General features: G+C 36.3%; 1 long non-coding RNA gene across 1 annotated transcript; it reads left to right on the forward strand.

Moving 5' to 3' along the window:
* The first annotated feature begins 2,707 nt into the window (after window positions 1-2,707).
* LOC306992465 lies at window positions 2,708-5,072 on the forward strand. The gene is made up of 3 exons (XR_013796290.1): window positions 2,708-2,975; window positions 3,933-4,095; window positions 4,923-5,072. It is a non-coding gene; the product is annotated as an uncharacterized lncRNA (long non-coding RNA).
* Window positions 5,073-11,190: the final 6,118 nt, after the last annotated feature.

An 11,190-nucleotide genomic window follows, 5' to 3' on the forward strand; every position in this document is an offset into this window, starting at 1 on the left:
TCGGAACGTCTTTTTGACGTTATTTGTGATTGATGAACGTTCTCATAACATTGATATAAAACGTTCTTGGAACAACGTTCTTGGAACGTCTTTTTGACGTTATTTTGTGATTGATGAACGTTCTCATAACGTTGATAGAAAACGTTCTAAAACCAAAGTTCTCGGAACGTCTTTTTGACGTTATTTGTGATTGATCAAAGTTCTCATAACGTTGATATAAAACGTTCTTGGAACAACGTTCTTGGAACATCTTTTTGACTTTATCTGTGATTGATGAACGTTCTCATAACGTTGATATAAAACGTTCTTGGAACAACGTTCTTGGAACGTCTTTTTGACGTTATTTCGTGATTGATGAACGTTCTCATAACGTTGATAGAAAACGTTCTAAAACCAAAGTTCTTGGAACGTCTTTTTGACGTTATTTGTGATTGATGAAAGTTCTCATAACGTTGATAGAAAACGTTCTTAGAACAACGTTCTTGGAACGTCTTTTTGACGTTATTTGTGATTGATGAAAGTTCTCATAACGTTGATAGAAAACGTTCTTAGAACAACGTTCTTGGAACGTCTTTTTGACGTTATTTGTGATTGATGAAAGTTCTCATAATGTTGATATAAAACGTTCTTGGAACAACGTTCTTGGAACGTCTTTTTGACGTTATTACGTGATTGATGAACGTTCTCATAACGTTGATAGAAAACGTTCTTAGAACAACGTTCTTGGAACGTCTTTTTGACGTTATTTGTGATTGATGAAAGTTCTCATAACGTTGATATAAAACGTTCTTAGAACAACTTTCTTGGAACGTCTTTTCGACGTTATTTGTGATTGATGAAAGTTCTCATAACGTTGATATAAAACATTCTTAGAACAACGTTCTTGGAACGTCTTTTCGACGTTATTTGTGTTTGATGAAAGTTCTCATAACGTTGATATAAAACGTTCTTGGAACAATGTTCTTGGAACGTCTTTTTGACGTTATTTTGTGATTGATGAACGTTCTCATAACGTTAATTGAAAACGTTCTTAGAACAACGTTCTCCGAACGTCCTTATAATGTTATTAGTATTTTATGAATGTTATATTTAGGCTGTCATACAGCGTTCTGGGAACATGTTATTTGCTGAACATTCTCATAATGTTAAGTAGGCTACACTTAACAAATGTGTGCTTCTTAACATTAGTTTACAATCACTAGATTTGTATGACTATATATCCATATAAACATTTTAAACATCACAGTAGTTTATAACACCACCCCAATAAACCAGCACTTATAGCGCTATAAATAATTGTATATTAACTAGTGCAAAATGCCTCTGCAAAATAAATTTTTGTGTGTGTTTTTAGTAATTGTTGTTTTGGTGTGTTTGAGTGCTCATTGTTACAATTACACAGCAAAAGTTCGGTGACATCTTTATTTGTGTATGGTAGAAAGCAAATACTGATCCTGAAATAATTACATAAAATAAATGTGGAAAATTGAACTATACGATTGAGGGAGCAGGCTACACAGTGAACTCAGAGAAAACGCTATACGCTTGAGCAAAAACAGTTTGTGTATAGGCTACAAATGATGCCTGTGAAAGAGATTGTGAACGCATTGAATATTATATGTTTTGTTGGTTAATAGCATAAGCTACTATTACACAGTAGCGATAACATTAAGCGCACCAGAGAAGTACATATAATATTCAGATGTAAACAGCATAGCTGACTTACAGATTCAGTTAACATCCACAAATGAATAAGCGTGATGAATCAGGCAGCAGGCTACACACAGTAACTCAGAGAAAACGCTACGCTTGAGCAAACAGTGTGCGAATAGGTAATTGATGGCAAAGTGCCTGTTAGGGTTAGGGTTAGGGTTAGGGTTAGGGTTAGGGTTAGGGTTAGGCTCATTACAATCACACAGCAAAAGTTCAGTGACATTTTTATTTGTGCATGAAAGCAAATACTGATACTGACATAATGACATACAATAAATATGGAAAATTTAACTACACGATTCAGGGAGCAGGCTACACAGTGAACTCCGAGAAAAGCTGTGAATAAAATACAATATTCAGAAGTAAACAGTGTAGCTGACTAAATGTTTAGCTGACAGAGTGTTTATGTCAGAATGTTTATTTTTAAACAATTACCTTCTTTTGCCAATATATTTAGCGATATCTTTTGCATTTATTATCCAAACAACGTCAAACTTGACACTGCACTTACTCGTGCCCGTAGCAAGAAACCTGTCAAGTTTGAAATCCATTGGACTAACGGTTCGAGAGATATGTGGTTAACAGTATACAGACAGACAGACAGACAGACAGACAGACACAGACAGACAGACCTTCCTGTAATTTATAGATATGCTATTCACATTATGTGAAGCTCTGTTAAATATATTGAAATACATTTTGAACATATATTATTTAAAAAATACATTGAACATAAACCTTTTAAATCGTTCCTCATGTTTCATCTGTAAATTGTGTACATATTGTGTATATTTCATAAAATATATCCATGCCTTATCATGTTTAGTTTTTTAATAAATGTTTAGCAATTTTATTTATACACCACGTTAACCATTTATATAAAGCTATATAATATTATAGACTATATTACATTATATTATAGCCTATTATAACCTATTATAAATGACTTTGTAAACATTGTTTTACACTCAATGCTTCATATTCTTATTCCGTTTACAGTTTGGTGATGGCCACGAGTCTATACACTTAATGTTAACCTCACATTTCATGATATTTTATCTTATTATCAAATAATTCCCTCCATCATTTCTTCTTTCATGTAAATGCTGCGTGACTTCTACGTATTTTAATTTGCGCGCGCACTGAACATTCGAGTTGCGTTTGAACCAGATTTGAACTGGAGTTACCATGGAAACGGGCGGGGAGCTCAACTGACGACAAGCAGCAACTCTGTCTCTCACTGTTGGTTTCGCTAATTTCAGGTAAGTTTAGTCCCCAAAATTACACAAATAGTACATAAAAATGTTTCTGACACATTCTTTCATGTAAATAACACGCTTCCGTTGAATATTTACTTTATAGAAATGGTTTAGTGTCTTCGGGAAAAGTCCGTTAGCATCTCAACTGTTAGACTTTAGCTGTAACTTAAGTTTAGGCTTTAGGCTTGTAATCTTGATTAGCGATTTTGTAAAGGTTTTGGTGGCAATTTTTCAATGTGAATGGAAGTAAACTAAATTATCTTAAAATTAATTAACTTAAAAGTATTCACTGGACGGTTATTTCGTAGTTTTCACATGACGGAATGCCCTACAGGAGGGCAAATTGGGGTTTTATAATGCCATTTATGCCTAGTATTAACATGAATGTCACGCAACCGCTTAATTCACAGGTAATAAGTTAACGTTAATTCCAAGTCAGTTGAATCACCGTTTTCATATTAATGTGCTCTTTTAATTTAACGTTAAGCATACAGCGCGCGCGCGCACACACACACACACACGTTACACACAGATGAATAACCTTACTTCAAAAAATTTATATATTCATTGACAAGCTACTTTTTGTTTTTTTACAAGTGAATGAACGATTTATTTGTCCAAAGGACAAGTACAAGACCAGGGTTAACGTTAATGCCAAGCCCTGGTTTATACATTTTTATAATTTTATTATAATAGCTTCAAAGAAGACCTTTCTCAATGCTGCTATTGTCATACAATGAAAGTATTATATTACTACTTCCATAGTATGGCAAATTAGTACAAATTAGAAAAGTTTAGCAGGTAAAGTTACACAGAATTTTGATGCACATTATCTTATTTTCCCCTCAATGATCGAAGTTCATTAATTTTTTAGGTGTAGCTAATCCTTTACAATGTGTTATTAAACCTTTCCATTGTATAACATTTGTAAGCTACATTTTAATCTTGTGTGGTTTACAGTTTTTTTCCCACAGAGACTTCCAATGGGACGGGCGTCTGAACTGGCGGATGCGGAGCATCAAGCTTCTACTAGTTCTTCCCCCTCAAGGCCAAAGCATACCAAACAGACATCCCATTACAGGACAACCGTTGGATGCATTGACCTCTGAATTGGAGCTCTAAGGTGAGAGAAACTATCCACGTACTATGCTCGAAGACGAAAATGTTGTCAGCGTGCCAGCATGTTGTTGTGGAATGTACTGTTGCATGAGAAAAAAAACACTCCTCACATGTGAAAACACTTTGCTTTACTGATCACTAACCAATCACATATAGGTCAAAGGTCAGATTACCTGTTTTGAACTATTGATGCCATCAATGGACAGAGACCCCACACACACAATTGTGTTCTTTACTGTATTCTAAAGAATATACTTTTGGTTTACATATGTTTATGGTTGTGTTGTATGCTACTGTATACAACAGTAATGTTTGGCCTAAAAAACATGTTATGTTTCTACATTGCATTGGTGTTTAGTGTACTTGTTCCCGCTCTCAGCAGATTACTGTCACTGTAGAACATTGTATTGAAGTGTAGATATAAGCCTATGAAAGACCAGAGTGCTTTAGATATAGAACAACAGTGTTTACATGGTATATCCAAAAATTTACTATTATGAAAGAAGTGTTTGCCATTTGATGCAAATGCTTCATTCTGTCATGTGGTTATGGCATTTTGAATGCAGTGTTACATTTTGAAGGAGATGTGAGGCATTTTGTGTGTGCAGTTTTGGGAATTGTGTGTAGAGTTTTGAAAAAGGGTGACATCGTTTTGAAAACATGTGTTTGCAGTTGGAAAAAAACTAATATAAATTTATAGTACTCAAAGGACAGTCTAAATAACTTTAGGGTTAACATTTATGGAGTAGCCACACTGTTATTATCAAATGTTTATGAAATAATAATTCACCAATTTTTAGTAACATCAGTCAATCTGTTTTTTATCCACAGACGGGGCATGAAGAGGCTGGACCACAGACTGGACCACAGTGCTAGTTTGGCACACCCACACTACTTATATTTAAGGGATAGTTCACCCAAAAATGAATATTCTGTCAGTAATTACTCACCTTCATGTCGTTCCAACCCCGTAAGACTTCGGGGAAAATCTGAAATCTGACAGCTGTCTCACTCCTCCATAGGTCACACGCATCACACACATGACCAGCGTCGGCCAATGGTGAGCCTACGTGGTGACGTGCAACACAGATATACTATGTGCAGTTATACTACGTAAACACACTTAGGCCCACGGAGAACATAATGAATAGTGGAATAAAGTCATTAGTTTTGTTTGTTTTTTCGCACAAAAAGTGTTCTCGTCGCTTGATAAACATATGGTTGAGCCACTGTAGTCACTTGGACTATTTTAACGATGTCTTTAAAGGTGCAGTGTGTGATTTTTAGAGGCATCTAGTGGTGAGGTTTGCGAATTGCAAACAGCCAGTCACTTACGGCCTATCCCTCCCTTCTCAAACTGGAAGGAGAAGCTACGGTGGCCGACGTAACCAGCACATTTCTCCCCACATAGCAAACCCACAACACAGCGAGGGAGAAGAACCACATGAAACTATCCAACTACAAAAATTTTCTAACAGATTAGTTTAGCTGGCTAGTATGAACTGTTATGCTGTAGACTAATGTTAGTGTTTTACAGTCAATAGTACTAATCAGCTGATTGTCTCACGAACGTAACCAGCACATTTATCCCCACATAGCAAAGCCATAACACAGGGAGGGAGAATAACTAAGTTACATGAAACAATATACCTACATATTTTACACCACTGACAAGGGAAAAGTCACTTCACACGGTGTCTATGGCTAGCTTCTAGGTAATGCTAACATTATGAAACAACAGTTTTCATTTGCAATGTTAAAGTTGGAATACCTTACCTATCCAGCAGAAAACAGGCAACTTCGGCGTCGCTTTGAAAGCCTTTTTCCCTCAGTGAAAGCTTTTCCCTTCCATCAGTGAAAAGCCACACCGATGTTGACCCGTGATTTTTAGATTTACCCTCCGTCGGCTCTTGTCCTAAACAATATGTGTTTTCTGCAGCTTCTCATTCAAGTTAGTGACGAAACGCTCTGTAGCGCTGTTTGTTCGCTGTCGGCTACGGGAGAAACATGACGTCACAATATGTCGAGCTTCATAGAAGGGGGTGCCTGCGGTTATGTAGATATAAATGACTCAAAACATAACGGTTCATTAAGTAAGGTCTTTATACACCACTGAAAACATAGTTATGGATCTTATATTGCAATTCTGTCAATAGATCCTCAGAAATATTACACATTGCACCTTTAATAACTATTCTGGGCCGGCAAGTTTCAATCCCTCAAGAAGCCTATGGAGGAGTGAGACAGCGCTCAGATTTCATCAAAAATATCTTAATTTGTGTTCCGAAGATGAAGGAAAGTCTTACGGGGTTGAAACAACATGAGGGTGAGTAATTACTGACAGAGTTTTCATTTTTGTGTGAACTATCCCTTTAAGACTTCCGTTCATCTTCAGAACACAAATTAAGATATTTTGATGAAATATGAGAGCTGGCTCACTCCTCCATAGGCTTCTAGGCAATTTCATTCTGCCGGCCCAGAAAGTTAGTAAAGACATGTTAAAATAGTCCAAGTGACTACAGTGGCTCAACCTTAAGTTTATCAAGCAACGACAATCATTTTTGTGGGCCTCTTGAGTGAGTTAACAAAAGTGCCGCACTACATCGAGACCCATCTGCGTCATCTTCTCAGTTCTCGCTGATCTCGTGAACTCTAGGGCTGGGACGATTAGTGGTCGACCGATATATCGCCCAGGCTGATATATCGGCCGATATAAGGCATTTTTCAAATATCGGCGTTGGCCGATTAGTTTTTCTGATTGGCCGACGTTTTGGAAGCGGTACTTTTATTTTGACGGGCGGCGCTGAGAACACGAGCGCCTGAGAAGAGAACAGTAAACGCCTTTCTGACTTATTTCAAAAGCATCATACTACTACATTCTCTTTAATAAATGATTCAATAACAAATATATTTTGTCACTTGTTGCCACCTTGTGGCGAAACAATGTAATCGATAAATGCGTTATTTTTAGCTGATTTAGGGGCCGATCACACCTAATGCGATTTTGGCAGTGAGAGGTGCCTTTTTTCAATTGATTTCTACTGTTTATGCGCCTAAAAAATCAACTCCGAGCGGTAAAAGTGTTTTTTCCACTGTCCAATTGAATGAATGGAGAGGCGGGTCTTCCGTTGTAGTGATGAAAGCTACAGTTGCTTTGAACGCCGGAGAGTGTGATGATGGAGGATAAACTTGTGGTGCTCTCGCGGGTTACCAGGAGCTTAACGACTTCAGGAATCGTAATGTTAACAGAAAGTAAACAAAGTTAATAAAAGGCTGATTTGACGTTTACTAGACTGACAGGACAGCTGTTTCTGTGTTTGCCTAGCAGCCAACATAAAACGCAGATCACTGCTTGTTCTGTGTGATTGGAACGATCACTGGTGCTGTTCTCTCAGGTTTCATCGAAAATATCTTAATTTGTGTTCTGAAGATGAACGGAAGTCTTACGGGGTTGGAATAACATGAGTAATTACTGACATAATTTTTTGGTGAACTAACCCTTAAACACAGTTTTCATTTCATTTAAATGTTTACATGAAAATATTTGTAGTTGTTTTTTTTAAGCTATTATGTAGCGTTTAAAATGTATGATAATCATATGAAATGTTCTACTTTTTGATGTGATGTAAAAATGCGCTTATAATTCACATGGTTGTTTTAATAAAAAAATAAAGTTGAACGAATGGTGCAGAATTGTTTTTCTAACCTTAAAATAACATTTTCACATGAAAGACAGACAGTGGACATTTTAATGTTCTTTGAATGTTGTATTGTTAATAACATTTTGGGGGGAAACGTTGCAGGAACGTTATGCTTACCTTAAGATAATGTTCCATCAACGTTATGCCAATGTTCCAGCAATGTCATGTGAACGTTCCGACAACATTATGCTAACCTTAAGATAACGTTCCATGAACGTTATGCTAACCTTAAAATAACGTTCCATGAACGTTATGCTAACCTTAAGAATGTTCCAGCAACGTTATGCTAACATTCTAGCAACGTTATGCTAACCTTAATATAACATTCCAGCAACGTTATGCTAACCTTAAGATAATGTTCCAGCAACATTATGCTAACATTACAGCAACGTTATGCTAACATTCCAGCAATGTTATGCTAACCTTAATATAACGTTCCAGCAACGTTATGCTAACCTTAAGATAATGTTCCAGCAACGTTATGCTAATGTTCCAGCAACGTTATGCTAACCTTAAGATAATGTTCCAGCAACGTTATGCTAATGTTCCAGCAACGTTATGCTAACGTTCCAGCAACGTTATGCTAACGTTCCGGCAACGTTATGCTAACGTTCCAGCAACATTATGCTAACCTTAAGATAACGTTCCAGCAACATTATGCTAACGTTCCAGCAATGTTTTGCTAACATTAAGAAACCATTCCAGCAACGTTAAGCAAACTGGACATTTCAACGTTTTTAGAACATTTCAAATCAACGTTCCCACAACGTTCTCAGAACATAATTTTGTTAGCTGGGAGTCATCTGTCTGTCTGTCTGTCTGTCTGTCCATCCGTCAGTCAGTCAATCTTAAAAGTAATTATATATTGCTCACACAACAATCACATTATTGTGAAATCTGTCTAATGGTCTACCTATCTAAGCAGTGTTTTATTTGTACATTTGTTTTTTCTATTTCTGTTGTTAAAGGGTTGGTATAATGCCCTTTTCACAAGATGTAATATAAGTCTTTGATGTCCCCAGAGTGTGTGTGTGAAGTTTTAGCTCAAAATACCCCACAGATATTTTTATATAGCATTTTAAAAATGTCACTTTTTGAGGGTGAGCAAAAACGCACCGTTTTGTGTCTGTCCCTTTAAATGCAAATGAGCTGCTGCTCCCGGGCACAGAAGGCGGAGCTTCAACAGCTTTTAGCCTTTTATGTTCAAACCGCATTCAGACAATGTGGAGAGACTCAAGAAGTGACAACATGTAGAAAGCAACAGGACATTTCTGAATGGTTAGTCGCTGAATTGAAATAGTTTGTGTAGTATCTTCTATAGTCATTGATTAGCATATTCTGTCATGACAATATAAATCGTGTTCCGGGGGCGGGGTTTATGCAAATTTTAGGGTTGGTGATGTCACTAACCCGGGAGGAATGTCGTGTAGTCCCTACCAGCCGTTTGTTGTAGTCCTTAAAAAACTATTTCTTTAAAAGCAAATATCTTCCTTTGCTTTGAACTTTGAGCGTTGTAACTTTGCAGATGTTGTTTATGCTCAAACAGCAACAATACACACTAACTAAAGTTAGAAAAGTAAAATCATAATCAACCACCCCTTTAAATAAACCTAATGTTGGCCTGTCAGAAACCCTAAACACCCCTGGTTCACTGACGTTGAAGTGACACTTACTTCTTATGCTACAGTAAAACACTGCCGCTCGCTTTCAGAAGTTGTAGGAAATCTTTCTCTTCACAAAAAGAGAAAAAATATCATACTAAACAATTTTGACCTCCTTTCATTAGTCACAGTGTTCTTCTATAATTGTTTTCTGAAACAATAGAACGGTAATGTGGCTTCCTAAATTCTTAAGAAATTAATGAACTAAAAAAAAATAAGGTCACACTTTTCAGTTGTTCCTGTAAGAAATACTAATTAATTACATATGCACATACATTATTGTAGAACAGTCTTTAAGCTTTTCTAAGGCTATTATTAGTCACAGCACTTGCATGTTGTTGCCCTATTGTTGGTTTGATTGCTTCTATTGCTCTCCTCATTTGTAAGTCGCTTTAGATAAAAGCATCTGCTAAATGATTAAATGTAAAATGCAAATGTAAAATGTAACTACAGTATTACTTAATTGTATTTGGCAGATGCATTTATCTTAATCGATCTACTTTGCCTTCAAGTAAAAATAGATCATGCATTCGATGGGAAATTCGTTTTTGCATGCATGACTCGCATCTTTATATTTTTTTAAAATAAAAATAGATGTCGTTATTACAGTAATTAATCATAGTATAACATGAATAGTGTAATATAAAGTGTTGGCATATTCAGTCTGTTTTGAAAGGATGCATAGATGCTCTTCTTTTGTCAGTCTACTCTCAAATAATTATCCTGCAGAAAGAAACTGGGTCAAGAACTTGTGCCAAATTCAGCATTCAGGCAACTTTTGAAATGTACAAACATAGCAGGAACAAACTGACACCACTTCAGTTACCAAAAGAACACGCTGTCCTCCCTCTCTCCCGTCCTTTATTTCTTGTCCATTTCTATTTCTATTTGTTTCAGTCTGGTAAAGGTAGCCTAAGTGCCAATTGTAATGAATGATAAAGCAGAGACAAAGGTGTTCCTCTCTCTGGCTCTGTCATTATCTTTGCTCTTGAAAATATGGCAGTTTTTGTACCTCATAGTTCTTGTCATCCTTTTCCAGTAAGGTCGCCTGCATTGATCTTTTCAGACTGGGGAAAAAACGCCTGTCCAGTATTTTAATGATCTCATTCCCCTTCTCACTTGTGGTTGTGGTCATAAGCGTTTGTGCGCTGAAGCTTGTTAGAAAGACGTGCATGTAGTGACATTTTTTTGCAAGATGATATTTTGTTGCTTTTTGCGACACTGTCAAAGTAAAATGATAAGTTAGTGGTGCTCTAAGTGCAATATTGTACCGGTCTGCTACCAAGCATTAACAGTTGAAAAGCATGAATACACATTTATATGCATTAAAATTCTAACATTAACAAATAGAACCTTATTGTAATGTTAACAAATTTGTAAACGACATATAAATGGCACAAAAAAACCTCATCACCTTTATTTTTATAGCACTTAATACAATACAGATTGTTTCAAAGCTTTACTGGTAAACTGGAAAATTATGATTTAATGAAGCAAACAATTTAATTCGGTTACACTATTTCGATGGTCTACTCTAGAAATATCAACTAACTATTAGTAACTTTGCAACTGTAGTTGTACTGTAGTTGTAAAGTTATAGACAGTAGAATGTCTGTATTGTGAGCATCAAAATAAAGTGTTAGCAGATATTAATCAGACGGTTTACTAATACTCTAATATTAGTACTACTCTAATACTCCGCTTCGCGTCGTGACCGCTTTACCACCTCAGGTGTGC

Source organism: Phoxinus phoxinus, assembly GCF_949152265.1.
Source record: "Phoxinus phoxinus genome assembly, chromosome: 2".
Classification (NCBI taxonomy): Eukaryota; Metazoa; Chordata; class Actinopteri; order Cypriniformes; family Leuciscidae; genus Phoxinus; species Phoxinus phoxinus.